The following is an 18931-nucleotide window of genomic DNA, read 5'->3' as shown; positions in this document are numbered from 1 at the left end:
GTCAATGGTTGTCTGCATCTGGAACGGTGTCTGCCTGGCTTGCAATTAATCTGCAACTGTGTAAAAGATATGTGTTAATTCGTTTTTTATACATATTGATTTGTTTTTTTTGGATCAGTGTCTGGCTGGCTTGCAATTAATCTGCAACTGTGTTGACTTTCTTTTTTGTCTTTCTTATTTTCAGGATCACATGACCCACCAGGCGCATCTTTTTACCTGAAAGTGGATCTTGAAATTAATCTGCAACTGTGTAACAGGTACGTGTTAATTCGGTTTTTATACATATATTGATTTTCTTTTTTCTTGTTATACAGGATCTCATGACGCACCTTTTTACCTGAAAGTGGACCTGGCCAACAAGGGGCAATGCATCTTCAGCTACGAGTGGTTGTCTGCATCTGGAACGGTGTCTGGCTGGCTTGCAATTAATCTGCAACTGTGTAAAAGATACGTGTTAATTCGTTTTTTATACATATTGATTTTCTTTTTTCTGGATCAGTGTCTGTTTGGCTTGCAATTAATCTGCAACTGTGTTGACTTTCTTTTTTGTCTTTCTTATTTTCAGGATGTCATTACCCACCTGACGCACCTTTTTACCTGAAAGTGGATCTAGCAATTAATCTGCAACTGTGTAACAGGTACGTGTTAATTAGGTTTTTATACATATATTGATTTTCTTTTTTCTTGTCACACAGGATCTCATGACGCACCTTTTTACCTGAAAGTGGATCTGGCCAACAAGGGGCAATCCATCTTCAGCTGCGAGTGGTTGTCTGCATCTGGAACGGTGTCTGGCTGGCTTGCAATTAATCTGCAACTGTGTAAAAGATACGTGTTAATTCGGTTTTTATACATATATTGATTTTCTTTTTTCTTGTCACACAGGATCCCATTACGCACCTTTTTTCCTGAAAGTGGATGCGGCCAACAAGGGGCTATCCATATCCAGCTGTGAGAGGTTGCCTGCATCTGGAATGGTGTCTGACTGGCTTTCTTTTCATCTGCAACTGAGTTACAGGTAAGCCAACATTCAGTTTCTATACTTATATTGACTTTCTTTTTTGTCTTTCTTATTTTCAGGATGTCATGACCCACCTGATGCAACTTTTTACCTGAAAGTGGATCTGGCCAACAAGGGGCTATCCATATCCAGCTGTGAGATGTTGCCTGCATCTGGAATGGTGTCTGACTGGCTTTCTTTTCATCTGCAACTGAGTTACAGGTAAGCCAACATTCAGTTTCTATACTTATATTGACTTTCTTTTTTGTCTTTCTTATTTTCAGCATGTCATGACCCACCTGATGCAACTTTTTACCTGAAAGTGGATCTGGCCAACAAGGGGCAATCGATCTTCAGCTGTCAGTGGTTGTCTGCATCTGGAACGGTGTCTGCCTGGCTTGCAATTAATCTGCAACTGTGTAAAAGATACGTGTTAATTCGTTTTTTAAACATATTGATTTCTTTTTTCTGGATCAGTGTCTGTCTGGCTTGCAATTAATCTGCAACTGTGTTGACTTTCTTTTTTGTCTTTCTTATTTTCAGGATGTCATTACCCACCTGACGCACCTTTTTACCTGAATGTGGATCTAGCAATTAATCTGCAAATGTGTAACAGGTACGTGTTAATTAGGTTTTTATACATATATTGATTTTCTTTTTTCTTGTCACACAGGATCTCATGACGCACCTTTTTACCTGAAAGTGGATCTGGCCAACAAGGGGCAATCCATCTTCAGCTACGAGTTGTTGTCTGCATCTGGAACGGTGTCTGGCTGGCTTGCAATTAATCTGCAACTGTGTAAAAGATATGTGTTAATTCGTTTTTTATACATATTGATTTCTTTTTTCTGGATCAGTGTCTGTTTGGCTTGCAATAAATCTGCAACTGTGTTGACTTTCTTTTTTGTCTTTCTTATTTTCAGGATCACATGACCCACCAGGCGCATCTTTTTACCTGAAAGTGGATCTTGAAATTAATCTGCAACTGTGTAACAGGTACGTGTTAATTCGGTTTTTATACATATATTGATTTTTTTTTTTTGTCACACAGGATCCCATCACGCACCTTTTTACCTGAAAGTGGATCCGGCCAACAAGGGGCTATCCATGTCCAGATGTGAGAGGTTGCCTGCATCTGGAATGGTGTCTGACTGGCTTTCTTTTCATCTGCAACTGAGTTACAGGTAAGCCAACATTCAGTTTCTATACTTATATTGACTTTCTTTTTTGTCTTTCTTATTTTCAGCATGTCATGACCCACCTGATGCAACTTTTTACCTGAAAGTGGATCTGGCCAACAAGGGGCAATCGATCTTCAGCTGTCAGTGGTTGTCTGCATCTGGAACGGTGTCTGCCTGGCTTGCAATTAATCTGCAACTGTGTAAAAGATACGTGTTAATTCGTTTTTTAAACATATTGATTTCTTTTTTCTGGATCAGTGTCTGTCTGGCTTGCAATTAATCTGCAACTGTGTTGACTTTCTTTTTTGTCTTTCTTATTTTCAGGATGTCATTACCCACCTGACGCACCTTTTTACCTGAATGTGGATCTAGCAATTAATCTGCAACTGTGTAACAGGTACGTGTTAATTCGGTTTTTATACATATATTGATTTTCTTTTTTCTTGTCACACAGGATCTCATGACGCACCTTTTTACCTGAAAGTGGATCTGGCCAACAAGGGGCAATCCATCTTCAGCTGCGAGTGGTTGTCTGCATCTGGAACGGTGTCTGGCTGGCTTGCAATTAATCTGCAACTGTGTAAAAGATACGTGTTAATTCGGTTTTTATACATATATTGATTTTCTTTTTTCTTGTCACACAGGATCCCATTACGCACCTTTTTTCCTGAAAGTGGATGCGGCCAACAAGGGGCTATCCATATCCAGCTGTGAGAGGTTGCCTGCATCTGGAATGGTGTCTGACTGGCTTTCTTTTCATCTGCAACTGAGTTACAGGTAAGCCAACATTCAGTTTCTATACTTATATTGACTTTCTTTTTTGTCTTTCTTATTTTCAGGATGTCATGACCCACCTGATGCAACTTTTTACCTGAAAGTGGATCTGGCCAACAAGGGGCTATCCATATCCAGCTGTGAGATGTTGCCTGCATCTGGAATGGTGTCTGACTGGCTTTCTTTTCATCTGCAACTGAGTTACAGGTAAGCCAACATTCAGTTTCTATACTTATATTGACTTTCTTTTTTGTCTTTCTTATTTTCAGCATGTCATGACCCACCTGATGCAACTTTTTACCTGAAAGTGGATCTGGCCAACAAGGGGCAATCGATCTTCAGCTGTCAGTGGTTGTCTGCATCTGGAACGGTGTCTGCCTGGCTTGCAATTAATCTGCAACTGTGTAAAAGATACGTGTTAATTCGTTTTTTAAACATATTGATTTCTTTTTTCTGGATCAGTGTCTGTCTGGCTTGCAATTAATCTGCAACTGTGTTGACTTTCTTTTTTGTCTTTCTTATTTTCAGGATGTCATTACCCACCTGACGCACCTTTTTACCTGAATGTGGATCTAGCAATTAATCTGCAAATGTGTAACAGGTACGTGTTAATTAGGTTTTTATACATATATTGATTTTCTTTTTTCTTGTCACACAGGATCTCATGACGCACCTTTTTACCTGAAAGTGGATCTGGCCAACAAGGGGCAATCCATCTTCAGCTACGAGTTGTTGTCTGCATCTGGAACGGTGTCTGGCTGGCTTGCAATTAATCTGCAACTGTGTAAAAGATATGTGTTAATTCGTTTTTTATACATATTGATTTCTTTTTTCTGGATCAGTGTCTGTTTGGCTTGCAATAAATCTGCAACTGTGTTGACTTTCTTTTTTGTCTTTCTTATTTTCAGGATCACATGACCCACCAGGCGCATCTTTTTACCTGAAAGTGGATCTTGAAATTAATCTGCAACTGTGTAACAGGTACGTGTTAATTCGGTTTTTATACATATATTGATTTTTTTTTTTTGTCACACAGGATCCCATCACGCACCTTTTTACCTGAAAGTGGATCCGGCCAACAAGGGGCTATCCATGTCCAGATGTGAGAGGTTGCCTGCATCTGGAATGGTGTCTGACTGGCTTTCTTTTCATCTGCAACTGAGTTACAGGTAAGCCAACATTCAGTTTCTATACTTATATTGACTTTCTTTTTTGTCTTTCTTATTTTCAGCATGTCATGACCCACCTGATGCAACTTTTTACCTGAAAGTGGATCTGGCCAACAAGGGGCAATCGATCTTCAGCTGTCAGTGGTTGTCTGCATCTGGAACGGTGTCTGCCTGGCTTGCAATTAATCTGCAACTGTGTAAAAGATACGTGTTAATTCGTTTTTTAAACATATTGATTTCTTTTTTCTGGATCAGTGTCTGTCTGGCTTGCAATTAATCTGCAACTGTGTTGACTTTCTTTTTTGTCTTTCTTATTTTCAGGATGTCATTACCCACCTGACGCACCTTTTTACCTGAATGTGGATCTAGCAATTAATCTGCAAATGTGTAACAGGTACGTGTTAATTAGGTTTTTATACATATATTGATTTTCTTTTTTCTTGTCACACAGGATCTCATGACGCACCTTTTTACCTGAAAGTGGATCTGGCCAACAAGGGGCAATCCATCTTCAGCTACGAGTGGTTGTCTGCATCTGGAACGGTGTCTGGCTGGCTTGCAATTAATCTGCAACTGTGTAAAAGATATGTGTTAATTCGTTTTTTATACATATTGATTTCTTTTTTTGGATCAGTGTCTGGCTGGCTTGCAATTAATCTGCAACTGTGTTGACTTTCTTTTTTGTCTTTCTTATTTTCAGGATCACATGACCCACCAGGTGCATCTTTTTACCTGAAAGTGGATCTTGCAATTAATCTGCAAATGTGTAACAGGTACGTGTTAATTCGGTTTTTATACATATATTGAATTTCTTTTTTCTTGTCACACAGGATCTCATGATACATCTTTTTACTTGAAAGTAGATCTGGCCGACAAGGGGCAATCCATCTTCAGCTGCGAGTGGTTGTCTGCATCTGGAACGGTATCTGGCTGGCTTGCAATTAATCTGCAACTGTGTAACAGGTACGTGTTAAATCGGGTTTTATACATGTATTGATTTTCTTTTTTCTTGTCACACAGGATCCCATCACGCACCTTTTTACCTGAAAGTGGACCTGGCCAACAAGGGGCAATGCATCTTCAGCTACGAGTGGTTGTCTGCATCTGGAACGGTGTCTGGCTGGCTTGCAATTAATCTGCAACTGTGTAAAAGATACGTGTTAATTCGTTTTTTATACATATTGATTTTCTTTTTTCTGGATCAGTGTCTGTTTGGCTTGCAATTAATCTGCAACTGTGTTGACTTTCTTTTTTGTCTTTCTTATTTTCAGGATGTCATTACCCACCTGACGCACCTTTTTACCTGAAAGTGGATCTAGCCATTAATCTGCAACTGTGTAACAGGTACGTGTTAATTAGGTTTTTATACATATATTGATTTTCTTTTTTCTTGTCACACAGATTCTCATGACGCACCTTTTTACCTGAAAGTGGATCTGGCCAACAAGGGGCAATCCATCTTCAGCTGCGAGTGGTTGTCTGCATCTGGAACGGTGTCTGGCTGGCTTGCAATTAATCTGCAACTGTGTAAAAGATACGTGTTAATTCGGTTTTTATACATATATTGATTTTCTTTTTTCTTGTCACACAGGATCCCATTACGCACCTTTTTTCCTGAAAGTGGATGCGGCCAACAAGGGGCTATCCATATCCAGCTGTGAGAGGTTGCCTGCATCTGGAATGGTGTCTGACTGGCTTTCTTTTCATCTGCAACTGAGTTACAGGTAAGCCAACATTCAGTTTCTATACTTATATTGACTTTCTTTTTTGTCTTTCTTATTTTCAGGATGTCATGACCCACCTGATGCAACTTTTTACCTGAAAGTGGATCTGGCCAACAAGGGGCTATCCATATCCAGCTGTGAGATGTTGCCTGCATCTGGAATGGTGTCTGACTGGCTTTCTTTTCATCTGCAACGGAGTTACAGGTAAGCCAACATTCAGTTTCTATACTTATATTGACTTTCTTTTTTGTATTTCTTATTTTCAGCATGTCATGACCCACCTGATGCAACTTTTTACCTGAAAGTGGATCTGGCCAACAAGGGGCAATCGATCTTCAGCTGTCAGTGGTTGTCTGCATCTGGAACGGTGTCTGCCTGGCTTGCAATTAATCTGCAACTGTGTAAAAGATACGTGTTAATTCGTTTTTTAAACACATTGATTTCTTTTTTCTGGATCAGTGTCTGTCTGGCTTGCAATTAATCTGCAACTGTGTTGACTTTCTTTTTTGTCTTTCTTATTTTCAGGATGTCATTACCCACCTGACGCACCTTTTTACCTGAATGTGGATCTAGCAATTAATCTGCAAATGTGTAACAGGTACGTGTTAATTAGGTTTTTATACATATATTGATTTTCTTTTTTCTTGTCACACAGGATCTCATGACGCACCTTTTTACCTGAAAGTGGATCTGGCCAACAAGGGGCAATCCATCTTCAGCTACGAGTGGTTGTCTGCATCTGGAACGGTGTCTGGCTGGCTTGCAATTAATCTGCAACTGTGTAAAAGATATGTGTTAATTCGTTTTTTATACATATTGATTTCTTTTTTCTGGATCAGTGTCTGTTTGGCTTGCAATTAATCTGCAACTGTGTTGACTTTCTTTTTTGTCTTTCTTATTTTCAGGATCACATGACCCACCAGGCGCATCTTTTTACCTGAAAGTGGATCTTGCAATTAATCTGCAACTGTGTAACAGGTACGTGTTAATTCGGTTTTTATACATATATTGAATTTCTTTTTTCTTGTCACACAGGATCTCATGATGCATCTTTTTACCTGAAAGTAGATCTGGCCGACAAGGGGCAATCCATCTTCAGCTGCGAGTGGTTGTCTGCATCTGGAACGGTATCTGGCTGGCTTGCAATTAATCTGCAACTGTGTAACAGGTACGTGTTAAATCGGGTTTTATACATGTATTGATTTTCTTTTTTCTTGTCACACAGGATCCCATCACGCACCTTTTTACCTGAAAGTGGATCCGGCCAACAAGGGGCTCTCCATGTCCAGCTGTGAAAGGTTGCCTGCATCTGGAATGGTGTCTGACTGGATTCTTTTCATCTGTAACTGAGTTACAGGTAAATAAACATTCAGTTTCTATACTTATATTTACTTTCTTTTTTGTCTTTCTTATTTTCAGAATGTCATGACCCACCTGATGCACCTTTTTACCTGAAAGTGGATCTGGCCAACAAGGAGCAATCCATCTTAAGCTGTGAGTGGTTGTCGGCATCTGGAATGGTGTCTGGCTGGCTTGCAATTAATCTGCAACTGTGTAAAAGATACGTGTTAATTCGGTTTATATGCATATGTTGATATTCTTTTTTTTGTCACACAGAATCCCATCACGCACCTTTTTACCTGAAAGTGGATCCGGCCAACAAGGGGCTATCCATGTCCAGCTGTGAGAGGTTGCCTGCATCTGGAATGGTGTCTGACTGGCTTTCTTTTCATCTGCAACTGAGTAACCGGTAAGTGAACATTCAGTTTCTATACTTATATTGACTTTCTTTTTTGTCTTTCTTATTGTCAGGATGTCATGACCCACCTGACGCACCTTTTACCTGAAAGTGGATCTAGCCAACAAGGGGCAATCCATCTTCAGCTGTGAGTGGTTGTCTGCATCTGGAACGGTGTCTGGCTGGCTTGCAATTAATCTGCAACTGTGTAAAAGATATGTGTTAATTCGTTTTTTATACATATTGATTTGTTTTTTTTGGATCATTTTCTGGCTGGCTTGCAATTAATCTGCAACTGTGTTGACTTTCTTTTTTGTCTTTCTTATTTTCAGGATCACATGACCCACCAGGCGCATCTTTTTACCTGAAAGTAGATCTTGAAATTAATCTGCAACTGTGTAACAGGTACGTGTTAATTCGTTTTTTTATACATATATTGATTTTCTTTTTTCTTGTTACACAGGATCTCATGACGCACCTTTTTACCTGAAAGTGGACCTGGCCAACAAGGGGCAATGCATCTTCAGCTACGAGTGGTTGTCTGCATCTGGAACGGTGTCTGGCTGGCTTGCAATTAATCTGCAACTGTGTAACAGGTACGTGTTAATTCGGTTTTTATACATATATTGATTTTTTTTTTGTCACACAGGATCCCGTCACGCACCTTTTTACCTGAAAGTGGATCCGACCAACAAGTGGCTATCCATGTCCAGATGTGAGAGGTTGCCTGCATCTGGAATGGTGTCTGACTGGCTTTCTTTTCATCTGCAACTGAGTTACAGGTAAGTGAACATTCAGTTTCTATACTTATATTGACTTTCTTTTTTGTCTTTCTTATTTTCAGGATGTCATGACCCACCTGATGCACCTTTTTACCTGAAAGTGGATCTGGCCAACAAGGGGCAATCCATCTTCAGCTGTGAGTGGTTGTCTGCATCTGGAACGGTGTCTGGCTGGCTTGCAATAAATCTGCAACTGTGTAAAAGATATGTGTTAATTCGTTTTTTATACATATTGATTTCTTTTTTCTGAATCAGTGTCAGGCTGGCTTGCAATTAATCTGCAACTGTGTTGACTTTCTTTTTTGTCTTTTTTATTTTCAGGATGTCATGACCCACCTGACGCACCTTTTTACCTGAAAGTGGATCTAACAATTAATCTGCAACTGTGTAACAGGTACTTGTTAATTAGGTTTTTATACATATATTGATTTTCTTTTTTCTTGTCACACAGGATCTCATGACACACCTTTTTACCTGAAAGTGGATCTGGCCAACAAGGGGCAATCCATCTTCAGCTGCGAGTGGTTGTCTGCATCTGGAACGGTGTCTGGCTGGCTTGCCAGGTGGGTAATGACATCTGCAACTGTGTAACAGGTACGTGTTAATTCGGTTTTTATACATATATTGATTCTCTTTTTTCTTGTTACACAGGATCCCATTACGCACCTTTTTTCCTGAAAGTGGATCCAGCCAACAAGGGGCTATCCATATCCAGCTTTGAGAGGTTGCCTGCATCTGGATTGGTGTCTGACTGGCTTTCTTTTCATCTGCAACTGAGTAACCGGTAAGTGAACATTCAGTTTCTATACTTATATTGACTTTCTTTTTTGTCTTTCTTATTGTCAGGATGTCATGACCCACCTGACGCACCTTTTACCTGAAAGTGGATCTAGCCAACAAGGGGCAATCCATCTTCAGCTGTGAGTGGTTGTCTGCATCTGGAACGGTGTCTGGCTGGCTTGCAATTAATCTGCAACTGTGTAAAAGATATGTGTTAATTCGTTTTTTATACATATTGATTTCTTTTTTTTGGATCAGTGTCTGGCTGGCTTGCAATTAATCTGTAACTGTGTTGACTTTCTTTTTTCTCTTTCTTATTTTCAGGATGTCATTACCCACCTGACGCACCTTTTTACCTGAAAGTGGATCTAGCAATTAATCTGCAACTGTGTAACAGGTACGTGTTAATTAGGTTTTTATACATATATTGATTTTCTTTTTTCTTGTCACACAGGATCTCATCACGCATCTTTTTACCTGAAAGTGGATCTGGCCAACAAGGGGCAATCCATCTTCAGCTGCGAGTGGTTGTCTGCATCTGGAACGGTGTCTGGCTGGCTTGCAATTAATCTGCAACTGTGTAACAGGTACGTGTTAATTCGGTTTTTATACATATATTGATTCTCTTTTTTCTTGTTACACAGGATCCCATTACGCACCTTTTTTCCTGAAAGTGGATCCGGCCAACAAGGGGCTATCCATATCCAGCTGTGAGAGGTTGCCTGCATCTGGAATGGTGTCTGACTGGCTTTCTCTTCATCTGCAACTGAGTAACCGGTAAGTGAACATTCAGTTTCTATACTTATATTGACTTTCTTTTTTGTCTTTCTTATTGTCAGGATGTCATGACCCACCTGACGCACCTTTTACCTGAAAGTGGATCTAGCCAACAAGGGGCAATCCATCTTCAGCTGTGAGTGGTTGTCTGCATCTGGAACGGTGTCTGGCTGGCTTGCAATTAATCTGCAACTGTGTTGACTTTCTTTTTTGTCTTTCTTATTTTCAGGATCACATGACCCACCAGGCGCATCTTTTTACCTGAAAGTGGATCTTGCAATTAATCTGCATCTGTGTAACAGGTACGTGTTAATTCGGTTTTTATACATTTATTGATTTTCTTTTTTCTTGTTACACAGGATCTCATGACGCACCTTTTTAGCTGAAAGTAGATCTGGCCGACAAGGGGCAATCCATCTTCAGCTGCGAGTGGTTGTCTTCATCTGGAACGGTATCTGGCTGGCTTGCAATTAATCTGCAACTGTGTAACAGGTACGTGTTAATTCGGTTTTTATACATATATTGATTTTTTTTTTGTCACACAGGATCCCATCACGCACCTTTTTACCTGAAAGTGGATCCGGCCAACAAGTGGCTATCCATCTCCAGATGTGAGAGGTTGCCTGCATCTGGAATGGTGTCTGACTGGCTTTCTTTTCATCTGCAACTGAGTTACAGGTAAGTGAACATTCAGTTTCTATACTTATATTGACTTTCTTTTTTGTCTTTCTTATTTTCAGGATGTCATGACCCACCTGATGCACCTTTTTACCTGAAAGTGGATCTGGCCAACAAGGGGCAATCCATCTTCAGCTGTGAGTGGTTGTCTGCATCTGGAACGGTGTCTGGCTGGCTTGCAATAAATCTGCAACTGTGTAAAAGATATGTGTTAATTCGTTTTTTATACATATTGATTTCTTTTTTCTGAATCAGTGTCAGGCTGGCTTGCAATTAATCTGCAACTGTGTTGACTTTCTTTTTTGTCTTTTTTTATTTTCAGGATGTCATGACCCACCTGACGCATCTTTTTACCTGAAAGTGGATCTTGCAATTAATCTGCATCTGTGTAACAGGTACGTGTTAATTCTGTTTTTATACATATATTGATTTTCTTTTTTCTTGTTACACAGGATCTCATGACGCACCTTTTTACCTGAAAGTGGACCTGGCCATCAAGAGGCAATACATCTTCACCTACGAGTGTTTGTTTGCATTTGGAACGGTGTCTGGCTGGCTTGCAATTAATCTGCAACTGTGTAACAGGTACGTGTTAATTAGGTTTTTATACATATTTTGAATTTCTTTTTTCTTGTCACACAGGATCTCATCACGCATCTTTTTACCTGAAAGTGGATCTGGCCAACAAGGAGCAATCCATCTTCAGCTGCGAGTGGTTGTCTGCATCTGGAACGGTGTCTGGCTGGCTTGCAATTAATCTGCAACTGTGTAACAGGTACGTGTTAATTCGGTTTTTATACATTTATTGATTTTCTTTTTTCTTGTTACACAGGATCTCATGACGCACCTTTTTAGCTGAAAGTAGATCTGGCCGACAAGGGGCAATCCATCTTCAGCTGCGAGTGGTTGTCTGCATCTGGAACGGTATCTGGCTGGCTTGCAATTAATCTGCAACTGTGTAACAGGTACGTGTTAATTCGTTTTTTATACATATATTGATTTTTTTTTTGTCACACAGGATCCCATCACGCACCTTTTTACCTGAAAGTGGATCCGGCCAACAAGTGGCTATCCATGTCCAGATGTGAGAGGTTGCCTGCATCTGGAATGGTGTCTGACTGGCTTTCTTTTCATCTGCAACTGAGTTACAGGTAAGTGAACATTCAGTTTCTATACTTATATTGACTTTCTTTTTTGTCTTTCTTATTTTCAGGATGTCATGACCCACCTGATGCAACTTTTTACCTGAAAGTGGATCTGGCCAACAAGGGGCAATCCATCTTAAGCTGTGAGTCGTTGTCTGCATCTGGAACGGTGTCTGGCTGGCTGGCAATTAATCTGCAACTGTGTAAAAGATACGTGTTAATTCGTTTTTTATACATATTGATTTCTTTTTTTTGGATCAGTGTCTGGCTGGCTTGCAATTAATCTGCAACTGTCTTGACTTTCTTTTTTGTCTTTCTTATTTTCAGGATCTTATGACCCACCTGACGCATCTTTTTACCTGAAAGTGGATCTTGCAATTAATCTGCATCTGTGTAACAGGTACGTGTTAATTCGGTTTTTATACATATATTGATTTTCTTTTTTCTTGTTACACAGGATCTCATGACACACCTTTTTACCTGAAAGTGGATCTGGCCAACAAGGGGCAATCCATCTTCAGCTGCGAGTGGTTGTCTGCATCTGGAACGGTGTCTGGCTGGCTTGCAATTAATCTGCAACTGTGTAACAGGTACGTGTTAATTCGGTTTTTATACATATATTGATTTTCTTTTTTCTTTTCACACAGGATCCCATTACACACCTTTTTTCCTGAAAGTGGATCCGGCCAACAAGGGGCTATCCATATCCAGCTGTGAGAGGTTGCCTGCATCTGGAATGGTGTCTGACTGGCTTTCTTTTCATCTGCAACTGAGTTACAGGTAAGCGAACATTCAGTTTCTATACTTATATTGACTTTCTTTTTTGTCTTTCTTATTTTCAGGATCTCATGACCCACCTGACGCATCTTTTTACCTGAAAGTGGATCTTACAATTAATCTGCATCTGTGTAACAGGTACGTGTTAATTCGGTTTTTATACATATATTGATTTTCTTTTTTCTTGTCACACAGGATCCCATTACGCACCTTTTTTCCTGAAAGTGGATCCGGCCAACAAGGGGCTATCCATATCCAGCTGTGAGAGGTTGCCTGCATCTGGAATGGTGTCTGACTGGCTTTCTTTTCATCTGCAACTGTGTTGACTTTCTTTTTTGGCTTTCTTATTTTCAGGATGTCATTACCCACCTGACGCACCTTTTTACCTGAAAGTGGATCTAGCAATTAATCTGCAACTGTGTAACAGGTACGTGTTAATTCGGTTTTTATACATATATTGATTTTCTTTTTTCTTGTCACACAGGATCCCATTACACACCTTTTTTCCTGAAAGTGGATCCGGCCAACAAGGGGCTATCCATATCCAGCTGTGAGAGGTTGCCTGCATCTGGAATGGTGTCTGACTGGCTTTCTTTTCATCTGCAACTGAGTTACAGGTAAGCGAACATTCAGTTTCTATACTTATATTGACTTTCTTTTTTGTCTTTCTTATTTTCAGGATGTCATGACCCACCTGATGCAACTTTTTACCTGAAAGTGGATCTGGCCAACAAGGGGCAATCCATCTTCAGCTGTCAGTTGTTGTCTGCATCTGGAACGGTGTCTGGCTGGCTTGCAATTAATCTGCAACTGTGTTGACTTTCTTTTTTGTCTTTCTTATTTTCATGATGTCATTACCCACCTGACGCACCTTTTTACCTGAAAGTGGATCTAGCAATTAATCTGCAACTGTGTAACAGGTACGTGTTAATGAGGTTTTTATACATATATTTATTTTCTTTTTTCTTGTCACACAGGATCTCATGACGCACCTTTTTACCTGAAAGTGGATCTGGCCAACAAGGGGCAATCCATCTTCAGCTGCGAGTGGTTGTCTGCATCTGGAACGGTGTCTGGCTGGCTTGCAATTAATCTGCAACTGTGTAACAGGTACGTGTTAATTCGGTTTTTATACATATATTGATTTTCTTTTTTCTTGTCACACAGGATCCCATTACACACATTTTTTCCTGAAAGTGGATCCGGCCAACAAGGGGCTATCCATATCCAGCTGTGAGAGGTTGCCTGCATCTGGAATGGTGTCTGACTGGCTTTCTTTTCATCTGCAACTGAGTTACAGGTAAGCGAACATTCAGTTTCTATACTTATATTGACTTTCTTTTTTGTCTTTCTTATTTTCAGGATGTCATGACCCACCTGATGCAACTTTTTACCTGAAAGTGGATCTGGCCAACAAGGGGCAATCCATCTTCAGCTGTCAGTTGTTGTCTGCATCTGGAACGGTGTCTGGCTGGCTTGCAATTAATCTGCAACTGTGTAAAAGATATGTGTTAATTCGTTTTTTATACATATTGATTTCTTTTTTTTGGATCAGTGTCTGGCTGGCTTGCAATTAATCTGCAACTGTGTTGACTTTCTTTTTTGTCTTTCTTATTTTCAGGATCACATGACCCACCAGGTGCATCTTTTTACCTGAAAGTGGATCTTGCAACTAATCTGCAACTGTGTAACAGGTACGTGTTAATTCGTTTTTTATACATACATTGATTTTCTTTTTTCTTGTCACACAGGATCTCATGATGCACCTTTTTACCTGAAAGTAGATCTGGCCGACAAGAGGCAATCCATCTTCAGCTGCGAGTGGTTGTCTGCATCTGTAACGGTATCTGGCTGGCTTACAATTAATCTGCAACTGCGTAACAGGTACGTGTTAATTCGGTTTTTATACATATATTGATTTTCTTTTTTCTTTTCACACAGGATCCCATCACGCACCTTTTTACCTGAAAGTGGATCCGGCCAACAAGGGGCTATCCATGTCCAGCTGTGAGAGGTTGCCTGCATCTGGAATGGTGTCTGACTGGCTTTCTTTTCATCTGCAACTGAGTAACAGGTAAGTGAACATTCAGTTTCTATACTTATATTGACTTTCTTTTTTGTCTTTCTTATTTTCAGGATGTCATGACCCACCTGATGCAACTTTTTACCTGAAAGTGGATCTGGCCAACAAAGGGCAATCCATCTTAAGCTGTGAGTGGTTGTCTGCATCTGGAACGGTGTCTGGCTGAATTGCAATTAATCTGCAACTGTGTAAAATATACATGTTAATTCTTTTTTTATACATATTGATTTCTTTTTTTTGGATCAGTGTCTGGCTGGCTTGCAATTAATCTGCAACTGTGTTGACTTTCTTTTTTGTCTTTCTTATATTCAGGATCTCATGACCCACCTGAAGCATCTTTTTACCTGAAAGTGGATCTTGCAATTAATCTGCATCTGTGTAACAGGTACGTGTTAATTCGGTTTTTATACATATATTGATTTTCTTTTTTCTTGTTACACAGGATCTCATGACGCACCTTTTTACCTGAAAGTGGATCCGGCCAACAAGGGGCCATCAATGTCCAGCTGTGAGAGGTTTCCTGCATCTGGAATGGTGTCTGACTGGCTTTCTTTTCATCTGCAACTGAGTAACAGGTAAGTGAACATTCAGTTTCTATACTTATATTGACTTTCTTTTTTGTCTTTCTTATTTTCAGGATGTCATGACCCACCTGATGCAACTTTTTACCTGAAAGTGGATCTGGCCAACAAAGGGCAATCCATCTTCAGCTGTGAGTGGTTGTCTGCATCTGGAACGGTGTCTGGCTGGCTTGCAATTAATCTGCAACTGTGTAAAAGATATGTGTTAATTCGTTTTTTATAATTATTGATTTCTTTTTTTGGATCAGTGTCTGGCTGGCTTGCAATTAATCTGCAACTGTCTTGACTTTCTTTTTAGTCTTTCTTATTTTCAGGATGTCATGACCCACCTGATGCACCTTTTTACCTGAAAGTGGATCTGGCCAACAAAGGGCAATCCATCTTCAGCTGCGAGTGGTTGTCTGCATCTGGAACTTTGTCTGGCTGGCTTGCAATTAATCTGCAACTGTGTAACAGGTACGTGTTAATTCGGTTTTTATACATATATTGATTTTCTTTTTTCTTATCACAAAGGATCTCATGACGCACCTTTTTACCTGAAAGTGGATCTGGCCAACAAGGGGCTATCCATGTCCAGCTGTGAGAGGTTGCCTGCATCTGGAATGGTGTCTGACTGGCTTTCTTTTCATCTGCAACTGAGTTACAGGTAAGTGAACATTCAGTTTCCATACTTATATTTACATTCTTTTTTGTCTTTCTTATTTTTAGGATGTCATGACCCACCTGACGCAACTGTTTACCTGAAAGTGGATCTTGCAATTAATCTGCATCTGTGTAACAGGTACGTGTTAATTCTGTTTTTATACATATATTGATTTTCTTTTTTCTTGTTACACAGGATCTCATGACGCACCTTTTTACCTGAAAGTGGACCTGGCCATCAAGGGGCAATACATCTTCACCTACTAGTGGTTGTCTGCATTTGGAATGGTGTCTGGCTGGCTTGCAATTAATCTGCAACTGTGTAAAAGGTACGTGTTAATTCGGTTTTTATACATATTTTGAATTTCTTTTTTCTTGTCTCACAGGATCCCATCACGGACCTTTTTACCTGAAAGTGGATCCGGCCAACAAGGGGCTATCAACGTCCAGCTGTGAGAGGTTGCCTGCATCTGGAATGGTGTCTGACTGGCTATCTTTTCATCTGCAACTGAGTTACAGGTAAGTGAACATTCAGTTTCTATACTTATATTGACTTTCTTTTTTGTCTTTCTTATTTTCAGGATCTCATGACCCACCTGACGCATCTTTTTAACTGAAAGTGGATCTTGCAATTAATCTGCAACTGTGTAACAGGTACGTGTTAATTCGGTTTTTATACATATATTGATTTTCTTTTTTCTTGTCACACAGGATCTCATGACACACCTTTATACCTGAAAGTGGACCTGGCCAAAAAGGGGCAATCCATCTTCAGCTACGAGTGGTTGTATGCATCTGGAACGGTGTCTGGCTGGCTTGCAATTAATCTGCAACTGTGTAACAGGTACGTGTTAATTCGGTTTTTACACAGGTGTTGATTTTCTTTTTTTTTGTCACACAGGATCCCATCACAGACCTTTTTACCTGAAAGTGGATCCGGCCAACAAGGGGCTATTAACGTCCAGCTGTGAGAGGTTGCCTGCATCTGGAATGGTGTCTGACTGGCTTTCTTTTCATCTGCATCTGAGTTACAGGTAAGTGAACATTCAGTTTATATACTTGTATTGACTTTCTTTTTTGTCTTTCTTATTTTCAGGATGTCATGACCCACCTGTCGCACCTTTTTACCTGAAAGTGGATCTGGCAATCCATGTGGAGGGGCAATCCATCTTCAGCTGTGAGTGGTTGTCTGCATCTGGAACGATGTCTGGCTGGCTTGCAATTAATCTGCAACTGTGTAAAAGATACGTGTTAATTCATTTTTTAAACATATTGATTTCTTTTTTCTGGATCAGTGTCTGGCTGGCTTGCAATTAATCTACAACTGTGTTGATTTTCTTTTTTGTCTTTCTTATTTTCAGGATCTCATGACCCACCTGACGCACCTTTTTACCTGAAAGTGGATCTTGCAATTAATCTGCAACTGTGTAACAGGTACGTGTTAATTCGTTTTTTACACATATATTGATTTTCTTTTTTCTTGTCACACAAGATCTCATGACGCACCATTTTACCTGAAAGTGTATCTGGCCAACAAGGGGCAATCCATCTTAAGCTGCGAGTGGTTGTCTGCATCTGGAACAGTGTCTGGCTGGCTTGCAATTAATCTGCAACTGTGTAACAGGTACTTGTTAATTCATTTTTTATACATATTGATTTCTTTTTTCTGGATCAGTGTCTGGCTGGCTTGCAATTAATCTACAACTGTGTTGATTTTCTTTTTTGTCTTTCTTATTTTCAGGATCTCATGACCCACCTGATGCACCTTTTTACCTGAAAGTGGATCTTGCAATTAATCTGCAACTGTGTAACAGGTACGTGGTAATTCGGTTTTTACACATATATTGATTTTCTTTTTTCTTGTCACACAGGATCTCATGACGCACCATTTTACCTGAAAGTGTATCTGGCCAACAAGGGGCAATCCATCTTCAGCTGCGAGTGGTTGTCTGCATCTGGAACAGTGTCTGGCTGGCTTGCAATTAATCTGCAACTGTGTAACAGGTACTTGTTAATTCGGTTTTTATACATATATTGATTTTCTTTTTTCTTGTCACACAGGATCTCATGACGCACCATTTTACCTGAAAGTGGATCTGGCAAACAAGGGGCAATCCATCTTCAGCTACGAGTGGTTGTCTGCATCTCGAACGGTGTCTGGCTGGCTTGCAATTAATCTGCAACTGTGTAACAGGTACGTGTTAATTCGTTTTTTATACATATATTGATTTTTTTTTTTCTTGTCACACACTATCCCATCACACACCTTTTTACCTGAAAGTGGATCTGGCCAACAAGGTGCAATCCATCTTCAGATTTGATAGGTTGTCTGCATCTGGAACAGTGTCTGGCTGGCTTGCAATTAATCTGCAACTGTGTGGACTTTCTTTTTTGTCTTTTTATTTTCAGGATGTCATGACCCACCTGACGCACCTTTTTACCTGAAAGTGGATCTGGCCAACAAGGGGCAATCCATCTTCAGCTGTGATTGGTTGTCTGCATCTGGAACGGTGTCTGGCTGGCTTGCAATTAATCTGCAACTGTGTGGACTTTCTTTTTTGTCTTTCTTATTTTCAGGATCTCATGACCCACCTGACGCACCTTTTTACCTGAAAGTTGATCTTGCAATTAATCTGCAACTGTGTAACAGGTACGTTTTAATTCGATTTTTACACATATATTGATTTTCTTTTTTCTTGTCACACAGGATCTCATGACGCACCTTTTTACCTGAAAGTGTATCTGGCAAACAAGGGGCTATCCGTCTTCAGCTTCGAGTGGTTGTCTGCATCTGGAACGGTGTCTGGCTGGCTTGCAATAAATCAGCAACTGTGTAACAGGTACGTGTTTATTCGGGTTTTTATACATATATTGATTTTCTTTTTTTTGTCACATAGGATCTCATGACGCACTTTTTTACCTGAAAGTGGATCTGGCCAACAAGGTGCAATCCATCTTCAGCTGCGAGTGGTTGTCTGCATCTGTAACGGTGTCTGGCTTACTTGCAATTAATCTGCAACTGTGTTGACTTTCTTTTCTCTTTCTTATTTTCAGGATCTCTTGACTCACCTGACGCATCTATTTACCTGAAAGTGGATCT

Source organism: Salminus brasiliensis, chromosome 11, assembly GCF_030463535.1.
Source record: "Salminus brasiliensis chromosome 11, fSalBra1.hap2, whole genome shotgun sequence".
Classification (NCBI taxonomy): Eukaryota; Metazoa; Chordata; class Actinopteri; order Characiformes; family Bryconidae; genus Salminus; species Salminus brasiliensis.
Note: the sequence above shows the minus strand (reverse complement) of the source record.